Genomic DNA, 15994 nt, shown 5'->3' with positions numbered 1-15994 from the left:
GCATGAATGCCTGAATTTTGCAAAACATAAGTGCTTGACCCATATCACGCAGCCGACAGGATTCGAATCTGTGCGGGGAGACCCCAATGAATTTCAAGTCCATCGCCTTAACCACTCGGCCACGACTGCTTTTTTTTTTTTCTTTATTACTGACTTGGCAACTACAAAGAACGATGAAAAGTCGCATGGAATTAAAAACACAAGTCACTTTCTTACAGGTTTCTTGTGATAGAATGGATAAGGTGACACGAGCTTGTCCAAGACTGGCAGCCATTCCGGGGGTTCAGATTGCCCTCCGAAAACATCACGCGTGTACATTACACTTTCAACAAAGTATTGATGGGCTGGGTGTACGACAACATGCTCATGGCGAACATCCATCCGCGTTCTCCATATGCTGTGCATACACAAGACCATCAATAAATCACTGGGAACTTCTCCTGGCTGGCCGCATGGAAGGTAGCGTATGCCAAACGGCGTTATTGGTAAGTCCTTTTTAATAGTGCGTTGTAGCACGTCCCACAAAAAAACCGCATCGTGACAATCAAGGAAAATATGCTCTATGGTTTTCAGCTTTTTGCAAATTAAACAGTCAGCAGACCAAGGCACGAAAAGGCCTTTGCTTTCCAGCCATGGCTTCACCGGAAGAGTGCCGGTATGGAATTGAAAAAAGAAAGATTTAGCGGACGATCTGATGGGCATTCTTTTCACTCTCTTCAACACGTCCCGCTCCGGACCCAAAGCATATACAGCGCGATAAAGAGGCACAGGTAAAAAGGTTTCCAATAAATCTTTGTACAGCCGTTTTCGCGTAACAGTACACATATACTCATTTGAAAATCTCGCCTTCACTATTTGGAAGGACGCGACAACTTCGCGAAGAAAAGCACTTAGAGCCATTGGCCCTGTAGACATAGTCGAAACTACATATTCCGGCAGTGAATCACGCAATCGCACTTGGATTACCGTTCTAAGAAAAACATCGCTTTGTTCGCGCAAAAAAAAGAACCTTGTTACAATCTGCTTTAAGTATAAATGTGACAAGCCCAGTCCACCGTTATGCACCGTATGAAAAAGATTGCATCGACTGGTACGCTCCCATGTTGAAGCTCACACAAACGTGGCAAATACCCTATGCAGTTTTTGAACAGAGATTCTTGACATAGATAACACTTGCAGCATGTAAAAAATTTTTGCAACTAGGAACATATTGCAAACGGTAGCTCTTGCGAACATAGAAAAGTTATGTCCTCCCCATTTGTTTGTTTGGGTTTTCACTTGCTCAACTTCACCGGCCCAACATTCCTTGCTTTCACGGTAGTGCTTTAGTGGCACACCAAGGTAATTGCCTGGCGTTATTGTCCATTGCATACTGGAGAACAGTTCAGGCGCGTATTGCCAGTTTCCGTGCCAAAATCCTAAACACTTTGGCCAACTAATTTCACTTCCACTTGCAGTGCAAAAGGCAGTGGCTTCTTTTACAACTTCTTGCACGCTCTCATGGTCAGTACAAAAAACCGCAATATCGTCCGCGTATGCCAAAACCCGAATTTCACTTTGAAAAAATCTATAACCGCGTATGTTTGGCCTTGTAAGCAATCTTAGACAGAAAGGCTCCAGATAAAGCGCAAACAAAAGGGGAGACAGAGGACAGCCCTGCCTTACTGACGACTGAACAGGTATACGATCAGTTAACTGCTTATTCACGACCAGTCTCGCTGAACAGCACTCGTAAGCCATTTTCACGCCCTTTGTAATCACGGAACCAGCATTGACATACTCTAAAACAGAGAACAAAATTTCATGTACCACTTTATCAAATGCTTTGTGGAGGTCTAATTGCATCATGGCTACGTGGTCATGCATCGCGTCACAACATTCGAGTACACTCCTTGCTGCGTGTATGTTAGTAAAAATGGTCCTTCCTTTTATACCGCATGTCTGATGTGGGCCTACAAGAGAAGTAATTACACTTTGGAGTCGTCGTCCTAATACTTTCATGTAAATTTTATAGTCAACATTCGTTAGACTTATAGGACGGTAAGACGCTACAGACTGAAGCTTAGCATGGTCATCTGTTTTCGGGATTAGTACAATGTGTGACATTCGAAAAGACGGAGGAGGTACGTTCTTTTCGTAGCATTCACTAATAACTCTTTCCAGTAAAACAGCCATTTCAGTTGGAAAGGCCTTGTATATGGCAGCACCAAGACCATCTGGTCCGGGTGACTTATTGGAATTTAATTCCCCGATAGCGGCCTCAATTTCCTCGGAAGTAATACTTGCTTCAAGTGTCTGCGCCACTTCGTCTTCTACTCTTGGCATCAGCGAAAGAAAGTCTTTTCTGAAGCGTTCAATGTCCGGTGTTTTCAGGCTAAACAATTCGCTATAAAATTCTACAAACGCCCGTTCAATCGTTTTTTTTTTCCGAGGTAACTACGTTCTGATAGCAGATTTCTTTTATCTCTTTTGACACTGCGTACCTTTTTTCGTCACTAAGTGCCCTTTTCGTGGGCGTCTCTCCGAGCCACAATTTTTCGCTGCGTGCCCTTATCACCGCACCGCGATACTTCTCTTCGTCTATCACCTTAAGTTTGGTTTTTATCTTTTTTATATCTTGGGCGAACAAGCCAGGCTTAACGCTCTCCATGCTAAGCATGTATTCAAGTGTGCTACGAAGTTCTTTTTCTTGTTCTCTTTCTTTACGTCGGAGAGTGCATGCTCGGTCAATAGCAGCTATCTTTATCTCGCACTTAAACTGCTCCCATGCTTGTATAAAATAAGAGTCATTTTGTAACATATGCCTAATATATTCTTTAACTTTAGTGGTAAACTCTTCATCCAGCAGCAGTTTTTCATTAAATTTCCATAGCTCCCAATTGAACTTTGTTGCCTTACTTTTCATGCCTAGAGTAATCATTACGAGGGAGTGGTCACTAAAGCTCATGGGAAGTGTTTCATATTCCGAGCACAAGGGCACACAATCAATGGGAACATATATTCGGTCCAACCTTGCATGACAGCTACCTTGAAAGTGCGTGAACTTTGCTTGGCCTTCATGCGTCATTATACAGCCAGCATCTTCAAGCTCTGCCTCAATAACAATGTCAGTAAGTAACTCTGCACTCTTGTCACGAAGGACACGGTCTGTTGTTCTATCTTCCGGTCTACAGACACAGTTGAAGTCTCCAAGCAGGAGAACACGCCTCTCATGTATTAGGAAGGATTCATATAGTGAAAAAACTCTTCCCGCTCAAACGTTCTAGTCGGCGCATAAACGCAGATCACTCTCCAGTCCAATCCAGAAAAAGTGAAATCACATATCAATAGCCGCCCACTCTCACACGAGAACACAGACTGCACACACTCTATGCAATTTCGAATGAAAATGACACATCCCCCCGATCTTCCAACCGCATGACAAACGCAAACACTATATCTAGAACGATATATTTCAGCCATTTTCTCTGTTTGTTGTTCGCTTTCCATTTTGCTCTCTTGAACTGCTAGCACATCAATTTCATTTTCCAGCAGAATGCGGTTAAGCTGCAGTTGTCTCCGACGCGTTGACAGCCCTCTCACATTTAGCGTGGCTACGCGCAAGCTAGTGGTTAAATTCGTCGCCATCTCAAGAAATTATATATCGCGAAACATATATCACTCACATCGCTTTTGCAGAAAGACAGCATTGCGGTTGATCTGTTGCACGGGATGACCATTCTTCCTTTTTGGCGAGTCCGTCCGTCGTTCCAAGCGCTGCTCCCGATCATGGACCGGGCTTGTAACGTCTCGACCGGAAAGGGTACCCCCGCTATGGCGGAGGCACAGGTGACACAGTTCTCCGGTCTGGGGGCACGTTTGGCCTTGGCTTGAAGGACGCCCGGCGAAGGGGGGCTGCCTTCAGTGGAGGCTGTCCGCTTTCCGCTCCTCCTTGGGTTGATTCCTCGTTGACACTGTCTTCGTGCACCCGCTTCACAGGCAAGGTAGAAGCAGCTGGCATCTCAGCTTCAGTGTCCCCCTGTTCCTCACTGTGTTGCGTAGCCGACGCTGGGCTTGCTGCACTGGCATTGCCGTTTTCTTTCGTGGGTGTCTCGGTCCCAGCGACATTCGGCAACGGAACTATCAACTCTGATTCACAGTGTTCTTTAGGGGCAGGGGTCTTCTCAGAGGACTGTCCGTTCTGTTCTGCCTCCTCAGTGATTCCACTGCTCGCTTCCTCGGCGTCCACTGCGTCCATCAAGTGCTCGCCTTCCACTTCACTCGGCACGGGGCCTGCAACGTTGGCATACGTGCGCACACACTGCGACTCGTCATGGCCGTAGCGACGACACAGCCCGCAGCGCGGCACACGACACTCACGACGTATATGTCCTTTCCCGCGGCACCGGAGGCAAAGCGGGGCTCTGCCTGGGACGTGGACGAGTGCGACGTCCTCGGCGACCCGAAGCTGATGCGGCAGGTCCTCGATGGTAACGCCCACTTTGAGCTTCAGCGTGACCGTTCGTGTCGTTGAAGCCTTGTCGACACAACCTTGCACTCTCCACTTGTCTCTTGAAATTTCCGTAACTTTTCCAAAAGCTGCCAACGCCGCTCGCACGTCATCGTCTTGCACGCCGTGAAGCAGCCAGAAAAGCTTCAACCTGATGCCTTGGTTACAGGGGTCAATGACCACGCAGCGGTGCTCCTTCACTTCAATAGCTTGGGCTTCCAAAATCTTCGCTTTCGCCTCTTCACCTTTAAACGTTACCGCCCACACGTGATTCATTTGGTATGCCCCGAGGGCAACCACTTCCGGCAGCAGTGAAAGACGAGCGAGGGAGTCTCGAAAGTGCTCCACCCGGTACGGCCTGGCTTTTATGTCGCCATGCAAAAAAACAGTATGTAAAACACTCGAACCTGTAGGCAGATGCGGTAGAACCAGTTCATAATCCTTGGTAGGCCTTTCCGTGCTCCTGATACCACGGCCCAGCTGGGCCGCTGAATCCGCTCCTTGGGAGCCCATGATAATCACGTCCGTCACGCTCGGTGGCCGGAAGTGGAATCCTCGGCCACGACTGCGGTTGAGTGCTGTAGAACATGTACGAGCACTCGTGCTTGCATGAATGCCTAAATTTTGCAAAACATAAGTGCTTGACCCATATCACGCAGCCGACAGGATTCGAACCTGTGCGGGGAGACCCCAATGGATTTCAAGTCCATCGCCTTAACCACTCGGCCATGACTGCGGTTGAGTGCTGTAGAACATGTACGAGCACTCGTGCTTGCATGAATGCCTAAATTTTGCAAAACATAAGTGCTTGACCCATATCACGCAGCCGACAGGATTCGAACCTGTGCGGGGAGACCCCAATGGATTTCAAGTCCATCGCCTTAACCACTCGGCCACGACTGCGGTTGAGTGCTGTAGAACATGTACGAGCACTCGTGCTTGCATGAATGCCTAAATTTTGCAAAACATAAGTGCTTGACCCATATCACGCAGCCGACAGGATTCGAACCTGTGCGGGGAGACCCCAATGGATTTCAAGTCCATCGCCTTAACCACTCGGCCATGACTGCGGTTGAGTGCTGTAGAACATGTACGAGCACTCGTGCTTGCATGAATGCCTAAATTTTGCAAAACATAAGTGCTTGACCCATATCACGCAGCCGACAGGATTCGAACCTATGCGGGGAGACCCCAATGGATTTCAAGTCCATCGCCTTAACCACTCGGCCACGACTGCGGTTGAGGGCTGTAGAACATGTACGAGCAATCGTGCTTGCATGAATGCCTAAATTTTGTAAAACATCAGTGCTTGACCCATATCACGCAGCCGACAGGATTCGAACCTGTGCGGGGAGACCCCAATGGATTTCAAGTCCATCGCCTTAACCACTCGGCCACGACTGCTTTTTTTTTTTTCTTTATTGCCGTGAAACAGAAAACAAAAATACACATGATAAAACACGTCAACTACACTTGAGCTAACGCGTACGCGGCTAAAATCTTTTCAGGTTCACCAACTCATCAAATAGACATTGCCAATGTGGTGGATCCTGCTGCATCCTGAAAGTTTCGCGTATATACACCGCACTTTCAATGAAGTTTTCACGCGCAGATCGTGTATTTATATCTGCGTGACGCACCTGCATTCGTGTTTTCCACAAACTATGGAGACCAAGAAGCATAATTAAATCATAAGGTGCATCATCGTTCTGCACTGGTAGGAATCTGATTCCGTACGGAGTTAGGGGAAGTTCCTTTTTAATTGTCCTTTGGAGGACGTCCCACAGAAAAACAGCATCCCAACATTGTAAGAAGACGTGTTCAATTGTCTCCGGTTTTTTGCACAACAGGCAATTTGTTGTCCATGGGACGAAGATACCTTTTTCATTCAGCCAGGTTTTAACAGGGAGCGTATTAGAGTGAAGTTTGAAAAGGAACGTTTTAGCAGATGGCCTCACGGGCATCTTCTTTACTCTTTTCAAAACATCCTGCCCTGGGCCTCCACAGTGTATTTCCCTGTAAAAAGGCACCGGCAGCATCACGTCAATGAGATCTTTATACAGTTTTTTTCTGGGAACATTGAAAAGGTAATCAAAAGAAAACCGCACTTCCAACAACTTGCACGAAAAAACAACTTCGCGCAGGTAGCCAGTCACAGTACCAGGCATGCTTTCACATGACACAATCCATTCAGGGAGCAGCCTCTGCAATCGCACTTGCATCACAGTTCTTAGAAAGGTATCTTTTTGATCACGCAGGAATATAAATCGCGAAACCACTTGTCGCAAGAACAAATGAGCAAGGCCAAGCCCGCCCCTTTTAACAGAAATAAACAAGTTCGTCCGGGCGGTTTTTTCCCATGTGGATGCCCAAATAAAAACAGCAAAAACGCGGTGCATTTTCTGAATTGAGGTTCGTGAGACACACAACACATTCATGAGGTACCACAGCCTTGAAATAAGAAAAACATTGCAAATGGAAGCGCGCGAAAACATTGAGAGTTGCCTTCCTTGCCACGCATCCGCTTTTTCTTTCGCTCTGGATGTTTCTTCATCCAGTGCATGTTGGCATCTCGATAACAATCTAAAGGCACGCCTAGATATCGCGTTGGGAGAGCAGACCATCGCAGCTTACAGAAGAAATCAGGTGTCACGTCCCAATCACCGTGCCAAAACCCAGAGCTTTTCTCCCAATTGATCTTACATCCGGTTTGATCACAAAATGTTTGGACGACACCCGTAACTTCACAGATGCTCTTTCTAGTTGCACAAAACACTGCTATGTCATCAGCATATGCCAGCATTTTCACGTGTGCTGATTGCAGCTTGAACCCTAAAATGCGATCGCTATCAATGATAGCCAAGCAAAGTGGCTCTAAATACAGTGCAAAAAACAGGGGTGAGAGTGGGCAGCCCTGCCTTACCGATGAACGTACTGCGATGCTGTCAGTCAGTTCACCATTCACTATAATACGGGTCGTGCAGTTCGCGTAAGCCATTTTAACACCCTCCACTATGACTTTTCCAAGGTTAGAATGCTCCAAAATGGAAAAAAGAATTTCGTGAGAAACACGGTCAAAGGCTTTCGCCAAATCTAACTGCATCATGGCTATCTGACCACCGAGTGCATCAACACATTCTAGTACGGTTCTTGCGACATGTATATTCGTGGCAGTGGATCGACCCTTGATGCCGCACGTTTGATGAGATCCAACCAGTTTTTTTATTACGCTTTGCAGTCTTTTTGCTAAAACCTTCATATACACCTTGTAGTCAACATTGGTGAGGCTAATCGGTCGATATGACCCCACCAACAGTCGTTTTTCCGGATCATCTGTCTTGGGTATTAGCACAATGTGCGATGTAGCGAAAGACAATGGAACAGTATTACGTTCATAAGCTTCAGTGATTACATCGAGCATAAACTGAGCCGCATACTGCTGAAAAGTTTTAAAGAAGGCAGCGCTTAGACCATCCGGCCCAGGGGCCTTCCCAGGTGTCAGGTCATCTATTGCAGATTCTATCTCCTGCAACGTTATCGGTGTTTCTAGGCGCGCTTTACTTTCGTCATCCAGTGCAGGCATCAGTCTTAGAAAGTCTGTTTGAAAGCCGCCTACAGTCTCAAGCTTAGCGCTAAGCAGTTCTTCGAAGTGCTCTGCTACCGCATGCTGAATATCTTTAGCATCTTCTGTGATATGGCCGCCATACCTTATGCTCCTAATTTCTTTCTGGCAGGCGTATCTTTTCTCGTCTGCTAGGGCTCGTTTTGTCGGCACTTCTCCAGCCCAAAGTTTTTCAGCCCTTGCACGTATGACAGCCGCTGTGTATCTTTCGCTGTCGATTGTTTCCAGCTCACTTTTAAGCTCTCGTATTTTACTGGCGAAATGCCCTGGCACAGTACTTTCCATGCTCAAAAAAAGAGCAAGTTGTTCATTCAGTTCTTTTTCTTTCTCTTTGTATCGCAGCTTACTACTCTTTTCTATTGCTTTCAATTTGACCCACTCTTTGAAGCTGTCCCATTCCGCTGCAAAACTTACTGGTCGCATAGCAAGACGATTTTCAAACTCTGTCTTAACTTCAGTAAGGAACTCTTCATCGGCAAGAAGTTTGGCATTCAGTTTCCATAGGTACCAGTTAAATCGCGATTTCTTTCCTTTGCGACCAAACACTGCACTCACGAGACAATGATCGCTGAAAGACACAGGTTTGACATCATATGCAGTACATAGGGAAACAAGATCTACCGAGGCATACACCCTGTCCAATCTGGCATGGCTATCTCGCTGAAAGTGCGTGAACTCTGGCTGGTTTCCAGTGGAGAACACACTACCAACATCCTCAAGGCTATACTCATGTACAAGTGCATTCAACAGCTCGGAGCTCCTGTCTCTTCGAGGTTTACCCTTGGTCGCTCGGTCCACAGCTGCGCACACACAGTTGTAGTCACCAAGTACAAGCAAGATTTTGTCGACCTTCAACCACAACTCAATAGACTGAAAAAACAATTCACGCTCACGCCCTGAATTGGGAGCATACACACACACAACACGCCAGCATAAATTAGAGTAGGTAAAATCGGTAACCAAAAGCCGACCACTTGGACAGGCAAAAACGGACTCTACGCTTACTCCCAGCGTGTTACGTATAAATAAAAGGCACCCACCCGATACACCAACAGAATGGCATACACACACATAAAAGTTTGTTTGAAAAGAAGCCACCATACGGTCAGTGCTTTCTTGGCTCTCAATCTTTGAGTCTTGCACAGCTGCTATATCTATATCATTATCCACAAGGAGGCGACTGAGCTGGCATTGTCGCCTTCTCGCTCCCAGTCCTCTAACATTCAAAGTAGCTACGTGTAACGGCGAATTAAGCTTGAGAGTCATGTACTAGAGAGAGACGCCAGTACCGGCATGGTGCGTACCTTCATGGTTGCGTGGCCTCCGCTTCTGACAAACAGCGGCGTATGCATGCATGTAATGTCCTGCCAGCAGAATGTCGGGATGCATTCAAACGAAGTCCAAGCCCATTGTTTCATTTTTGCTAACACACGCACCACTTGGTTGTAGAAGGTTCGTGACGCTGGTCGGTAGGCAGCCGACCCACAAATCGTTCAGGTCTCCACAAAAACTACGGAGGCGGTTTCCCCGCCTGCCGCGTGTCAGCCGAGAAGTTCGGCTTCGGTCTTAACGTGGCTCTTCGGATGCCAGAAGTTTTCGGCGGCGGCTCACCACAAACACCGCCTGGCAGCTGAGTCTCCTCGACGCTTTCCTCATGCGGACGTTTCGCGGCAATTAAGGCTGCTGTCTCCGGCCCAACCTCCATGGCATCAGTACAGGAAGGCTCAGTACTGAGATGATCCTCAGCGTCAGAAAATTTGGTTAAGTCTTCTGACCCTTCCTTTGACTCGCTTTCATGGTCCTGGGATGGAACGTTCAAGACATGCCGAGGTTCATTCTTTTCATTTGAGACCATCACCTTACCCTTTGTTAAAACCGTCATGGAAGGCGCGTCCTGTTTCGTTGACTGACCTCTAATGTCAGCAGCCTCCTCCGCATCCGCCTCGTCCATAATTAACTCGGACGAGTCTTCGCTGGTCCCAGGTCCGGCAATGCTAGCGTAGGTTCGTGCACACTGGTTGTCTTCATGCCCGAACCGTCGGCAGGTTCCGCAGCGAGGAACCCGGCACTCTTTGCGGATGTGACCCGTACTCCGGCAGCGTAGGCACAACGGGGGTCTGCCTGGCACAATGACGAGCGCGAGCTCACCGCTAACATTGAGCTGATGCGGCAGGTCGTCGAGCTTCATGCCAGCTTTCAGCTTCAGCGTGACGAGTCTAGTTGTAGAGCCCTTTTCCAGCATACCTTTAACACGCCAGCGCTCCCGGGAAACGTCTGACACCTTTCCGTACGGCGCAAATGCAGCACGAACATCTTCATCTGGCACGTTGTGAAGTAGCCAGTGAAGCTTGAGTCGCACGTCCTGGTTCGCCGGGTCAATCACCAAGCAGCGACCGTTTTTCACAGACAGCTCACCTACACTGACAATCTTGTTGACGGCTTCAGTATCCTTGAGAGTGACGGCCCAGACGTGGCTCATCCGATACGCCCCCATAGCGATAACATCGGGGATTAGCGAGTGTTGTGCTAAAGCATCCCGGAAATCTTCCACCCGGTACGGGCGGGCACTGATATCGGCGTGCAAAAAAACGGTATTCAAAACAAACCGACCTGTTGGAAGTGCAGGCAAAACGACCTGGTAAGTGTTGTCCTTTTCAGCAGTCCTGTTACCGCGGCCTGACATGGCCGCTGAAGCCGCTCCTGAGGAGCCCTGCATCCTGCGTCCGTTCACTGGCGTGGCCGGAAGCAGAATCACTCGGCCACGACTGCGGTTGAGTGCTGTAGAACATGTACGAGCACTCGTGCTTGCATGAATGCCTAAATTTTGCAAAACATAAGTGCTTGACCCATATCACGCAGCCGACAGGATTCGAACCTGTGCGGGGAGACCCCAATGGATTTCAAGTCCATCGCCTTAACCACTCGGCCACGACTGCGGTTGAGTGCTGTAGAACATGTACGAGCACTCGTGCTTGCATGAATGCCTAAATTTTGCGAAACATAAGTGCTTGACCCATATCACGCAGCCGACAGGATTCGAACCTGTGCGGGGAGACCCCAATGGATTTCAAGTCCATCGCCTTAACCACTCGGCCACGACTGCGGTTGAGTGCTGTAGAACATGTACGAGCACTCGTGCTTGCATGAATGCCTAAATTTTGCAAAACATAAGTGCTTGACCCATATCACGCAGCCGACAGGATTCGAACCTATGCGGGGACACCCCAATGGATTTCAAGTCCATCGCCTTAACCACTCGGCCACGACTGCTTTTTTTTTTTTTCTTTATTGCCTGGCTTTGACACAAATACACCGCATTGGAACTCAAAACATCATGAACAAAGGAATAATATATGTACACTAAGGTAGTTAGCGTTGCCTAACACCCACTGAGGGGCAGGCATTGTCATGTTAAAATTCCTTGAGCACCGTCAAAGGTTCCAGCTTTGACAGCCACTCAGGAGCACATGGTTGCAATTTAAGCACGTCGAGCCATCGCTGCACACTTTCACGGAAATACATGCGGGCTGGCCGTGCATCTGGATCGCAGTGATAACCAGCCATTCGTGCGCGCCATATACTGTGGAGGCACATTAACATAACCTGGTCTAACGGCATATCATCGTGGTTTTCCAATGGCAAATACCTAATGCCATGGGAATCAAGTGGCAACTGTTTTTTTATTGTCCTTTGCAGAACATCCCACAAATATACCCCTCCCAGCAATGCAAAAACACGTGATCTATTGTCTCTGGCTGTTTGCAGATGAGACATTGGGCCCCCCACGGCAGGAAAATACCCTTTTCCTCCATAAATGATTTTACACTCAAAGTACCGGTATGTAGCATAAAGAAAAACGTTTTAGCTCCCGTAGCAACTTGCATTTTTTTTACGCGTTTTAATACATTACTTCCTGTGCCTCCATAGTATAAAGCTCGGTACAAGGGCACCGGGAACACCACTTCACAAACATCCTTGTATAATGTTCTCCTTTTAACATTACTTAAATACTCTTTCGAAAAACGTGTGCTTAAGAATTTCACGCTCACAACAATTTCCCTAAAGAATCCAAAAAGAGAGCCCGGCATACATTGAGTATAAACTACGAAATCAGGCAACGCTCGACCAAGTCTTTGTTGACACACTGTGCGCAGGAATGGATCACTGGCATCCCTAAAAAACATAAACCGGTTTACAATCTGTCGCACAAACAAATGACCCAGACCAAGCCCCCCATGCTTCACCTGCCGGAACAAATTTGTCCGACTGCACCTCTCCCAACTCGAGGCCCAAACAAACACCGCAAAAACTCGATGCAATTTTTGCACATTTACACGGGAGCAATGCAACACTTGCATTACATACCATAACTTACTAATTAAAAAAAGGTTGCAAACTGCGGCTCTTGCAAATATTGATAATTGAGCGCTTTTCCATTTCTCCGCTTTTTCACGGGTTTCTCTGACCTGCTCTAGCCAGTATGGCTCGCTTTCCTTGTAAAATTCCAAGGGCACACCCAAGTACTTTGCAGGCGTTGTAACCCACGACACATTAGCGTAAGTGTCGGAGGTCAGCTGCCATTCTCCGTGCCAAAATCCCAGGCACTTACCCCAGTTAACTTTACTCCCTGTGACTTTGCTAAAATGTTTTACCACATCCACTGTCCTCTTTATACTCTCCTTATTCACACAAAAAACCGCAACGTCGTCTGCGTAAGCCAGCAATTTGACTTCTGACTCCTGCAGTCGAAAACCATCAATGTCATTGTTATGTAGGATGCTTAAACACAATGTTTCAATATAAATGCCGAACAAAAGAGGGCTGAGGGGGCAACCTTGGCGCACCGAACGTCGTACGTTGATGGGGGCCCCCAGTGACTTATTGACAATTAATCTCGTAGTGCAGTTACGGTACGCCAAGGCCACTCCCTCTCGAATAACAGAGCCGACATTAACATGGTCTAATAAACTGAACAGAATAGTATGCGCCACACAATCAAAAGCTTTTTCCAAGTCCAACTGCAGTAAAGCAACGCACGCATGAGTTGCATCGCAGCATTCGAGCAAACTTCTCGCTTTGTGAATGTTCTGAAAGATGGATCGCCCTTTGATACCGCACGTTTGGTGAGGGCCCACTAGTTCGCATATAACCGTTTGTAGTCCGCCAGCAAGCACCTTCATATAAATCTTGTAATCAACGTTTGTCAGAGCAATGGGCCTGTAAGACGACAACTGCCTAAGCTTATCTGGTTGGTCAGTTTTCGGAATAAGTACTGTGTGCGACGATCCGAAAGACGCAGGCAGTGCCTTCAGTTCATACGCTTCATTAAATAAGGCACACAGCAAAGGAGATAGCTGTTCCTTGAACGCTTTATAAAAAGCCGCACTCAGGCCATCAGGCCCGGGTGATTTCCCTGGGTTTAAATTTTCTATTGCCTGCTGCACTTCTTTTTCGCTTATTGGCCGCTCCAGTCTTTCTTTTTGTTCGTCATCAATTTTTGTCATCGCGTCAAGAAAGGATTCTTTGAAACGGTCCAAATTAACCTCTCGGGACGAAAATAGCTCTTCATAATACTCCCGGAAAGCTTTCGCGATTCCTTCGTTATCGGTCTCTGTGCGTCCTGCCCAATCTACCTCTGCCACGTGATTTCGCCTTGCATTTGCTTTTTCTATTCCCAACGATCTTTTTGTCGGCGTCTCATCCATGGCAAGTTTTTCCGCTCTCGCACGCACCAGTGCTCCGCGATAACGGTCTTCGTCATTCAGTTGAAGTCTTTTATTTTTCTAATATCGTCCATGTATAACCCTGGCGTGTTACACTCCAGGCCTAACAATTTATCTAGCAAAGATCTTAAATGCATTTCATTTTGTTTTTCTTGAAACCTTATGCAGCTGGCCTTTTCTATAGCTTTGATTTTTATTTGTTGCTTACACAGTTCCCATTCTTGACCCAGTTCGTGGCTGTCCTCCTGACAAATCCTACCAATTTCTTCTTCTACTAGTCTGGTGAATTGCTCGTCATTCAGCAGTTTATTATTTAACTTCCACAATTCCCAACTAAAACCGCTACCTCTCTTTCTTGTTCCAATTGTACACTGAACCATGCAGTGATCTGAGTACGTTACCGCCAAATCATAATAATCCTGACATTTTGGAGCCAGTTCTGCGGCCACATAAATTCTGTCAAGGCGGGCGTGGCTAGCACCCTGAAAATGCGTATACTGAACCCGTCGCTCGCTCGTGAGACACTCTGCAACGTCTTCCAGTGCAAACTCGTCAATCAAGCGCGAAAGTACCTCTGTGCTACGATCCCTAAATGTACGATGGCTAGTTTTGTCACCGGAGCTCAGTACACAATTGAAATCTCCCAGAAAGACAAGTTTATCCGTGTTTAAATAATCTTCAACAAAATCAAACAAAGCAGCCCTCTCATCAACTACCGTAGGTGCATATATACAAACAGCACGCCACTCAGCCGAGCAAAAACTAAAATCGAGGACCACGCCCCGACCCGACGGAAAAGAAGCATGCGACTGCACTACAAGACCCGGCAACTTCTTCACAAACAGGACGCATCCAGCAGATGTACCGACTGCATGGCTGACAACTGCGTAAAACCGCGACGTGAAACGTTGCACCATGCTCTCGGTCCCTTGTTCACCCTCGACTTTTGTCTCTTGAACTCCAAGTATATCGATGTCATTTTCATTTAAAAGGCGCAGGACCTGGCTCTGCTTCCTTTTTGCTGCTAGACCTCTCACGTTAAGGGTCGCAACCTTTAGTGACAGTACATAAGCCATTTTCTTAGAGTGAAAAGAGGCCAAGAGAATGGTGCTTACCCTTCACGTCTAGCATGGCGCTAGACGCTTTCGTTGACGCCAGAGCCATGAGGTTGGACTGGCAGACCTTGTGACGGGGGCGGCTTTTCGGCAGCTCTCCTGTCCGTCGAGACATTCGGTCTTGGTTTGAAGGTCGCCCTCCACCCTATTGGCGTTTTTATCGGCGGCTCGTCGTTGCTAGCTGTATCTGCCTCATTCGTCTCACTGGCGCTCCCGTCGTGGGCACGCTTCGCAGGGCCCTGGACGTTGGTCGCTCGGCCGCTGCTCCCTTCGAGGGTCCCCCTTCTGCCCGCAGACTCCGGAAGTTCAATTTTTGGGTTATCGGCATCGCTCACCTTTTCTTCTTCCGACGGTCCGTTGCTTGGCAATGCCACTTCCCTGTCTGGTCCACCGAGCATCTCGTCACCACCCCCCGGGGGCACTAACATGCCTGTCGTTGCTGTCACCCTCTCGTCCTCTCCGACCCCTTTTGCGGCATCCTCCGTCTCTGCGACATCCATTCGATGTTCCGTCATGTCCGCCCTCGCTGTTGGTGCAGTAGCCACTGCATACGTTCGTACGCAGTCTTCCTCCGAGTGGCCAAACCGCTTACACGTCGCACACCGCGGAATCTTACATTCCCGGCGCACATGACCGGTCCCGCGGCAGCGCAGGCACTGTATGGGCCGCCCAGGCACCACAACAAGGGCCAACTCCCCTGCTACTCTTATCTGGTGAGGCAGGTCTTCTATCTTCATCCCAGGCTTCAACTTCAGAAGCACGTTCTCGTTGTTGAGCCCTTTTCGTGCACTCCCTGGACTCGCCACCGCTCACGGGTCACTTCCGTCACCTCGCCGAACGCCGCAAAAGCTGTTCGGATATCTTCATCCGCCACGCCGTGCAACATCCAGTGGAGCCGTAGCTTCACCTGTTGGTCCTCCGGGTCAATGACGATACACCGTCGACCTTTCACTTGAAGCTCCTTGAATGCTAGCAGCCGCTTGGTTGCTTCCGTGCTGTTCAAAGTCACCGCCCAGACATGGTTTATTTTGTAATCCCCCAAGGC

At 48.0% G+C, this 15994-nt stretch overlaps 9 non-coding genes across 9 annotated transcripts; all 9 read right to left on the bottom strand.

Annotated features, from left to right (window-relative positions):
* Nucleotides 1–47: 47 nt before the first annotated feature.
* TRNAS-UGA (transfer RNA serine (anticodon UGA)) lies at nucleotides 48–129 on the bottom strand. The gene has a single exon. It is a non-coding gene; the product is annotated as a tRNA-Ser (tRNA).
* Nucleotides 130–5143: 5014 nt separating this feature from the next.
* On the bottom strand, nucleotides 5144–5225 carry TRNAS-UGA (transfer RNA serine (anticodon UGA)). Its single transcript has one exon. It is a non-coding gene; the product is annotated as a tRNA-Ser (tRNA).
* Nucleotides 5226–5310: 85 nt separating this feature from the next.
* Nucleotides 5311–5392, bottom strand: TRNAS-UGA (transfer RNA serine (anticodon UGA)). The gene has a single exon. It is a non-coding gene; the product is annotated as a tRNA-Ser (tRNA).
* Nucleotides 5393–5477: 85 nt separating this feature from the next.
* Nucleotides 5478–5559, bottom strand: TRNAS-UGA (transfer RNA serine (anticodon UGA)). Its single transcript has one exon. It is a non-coding gene; the product is annotated as a tRNA-Ser (tRNA).
* An 85-nt stretch (nucleotides 5560–5644) lies between these two features.
* Nucleotides 5645–5726, bottom strand: TRNAS-UGA (transfer RNA serine (anticodon UGA)). Its single transcript has one exon. It is a non-coding gene; the product is annotated as a tRNA-Ser (tRNA).
* An 85-nt stretch (nucleotides 5727–5811) lies between these two features.
* Nucleotides 5812–5893, bottom strand: TRNAS-UGA (transfer RNA serine (anticodon UGA)). The gene has a single exon. It is a non-coding gene; the product is annotated as a tRNA-Ser (tRNA).
* A 5072-nt stretch (nucleotides 5894–10965) lies between these two features.
* On the bottom strand, nucleotides 10966–11047 carry TRNAS-UGA (transfer RNA serine (anticodon UGA)). The gene has a single exon. It is a non-coding gene; the product is annotated as a tRNA-Ser (tRNA).
* Nucleotides 11048–11132: 85 nt separating this feature from the next.
* On the bottom strand, nucleotides 11133–11214 carry TRNAS-UGA (transfer RNA serine (anticodon UGA)). Its single transcript has one exon. It is a non-coding gene; the product is annotated as a tRNA-Ser (tRNA).
* Nucleotides 11215–11299: 85 nt separating this feature from the next.
* TRNAS-UGA (transfer RNA serine (anticodon UGA)) lies at nucleotides 11300–11381 on the bottom strand. Its single transcript has one exon. It is a non-coding gene; the product is annotated as a tRNA-Ser (tRNA).
* Between the last annotated feature and the right edge of the window lie 4613 nt (nucleotides 11382–15994).

Source organism: Amblyomma maculatum, chromosome 2 (genome assembly GCF_055883805.1).
Source record: "Amblyomma maculatum isolate TAMU_Amacu chromosome 2, ASM5588380v1, whole genome shotgun sequence".
Taxonomy (NCBI): domain Eukaryota; kingdom Metazoa; phylum Arthropoda; class Arachnida; order Ixodida; family Ixodidae; genus Amblyomma; species Amblyomma maculatum.
Note: the sequence above shows the minus strand (reverse complement) of the source record. Positions and strands in the feature narration are given on the sequence as shown.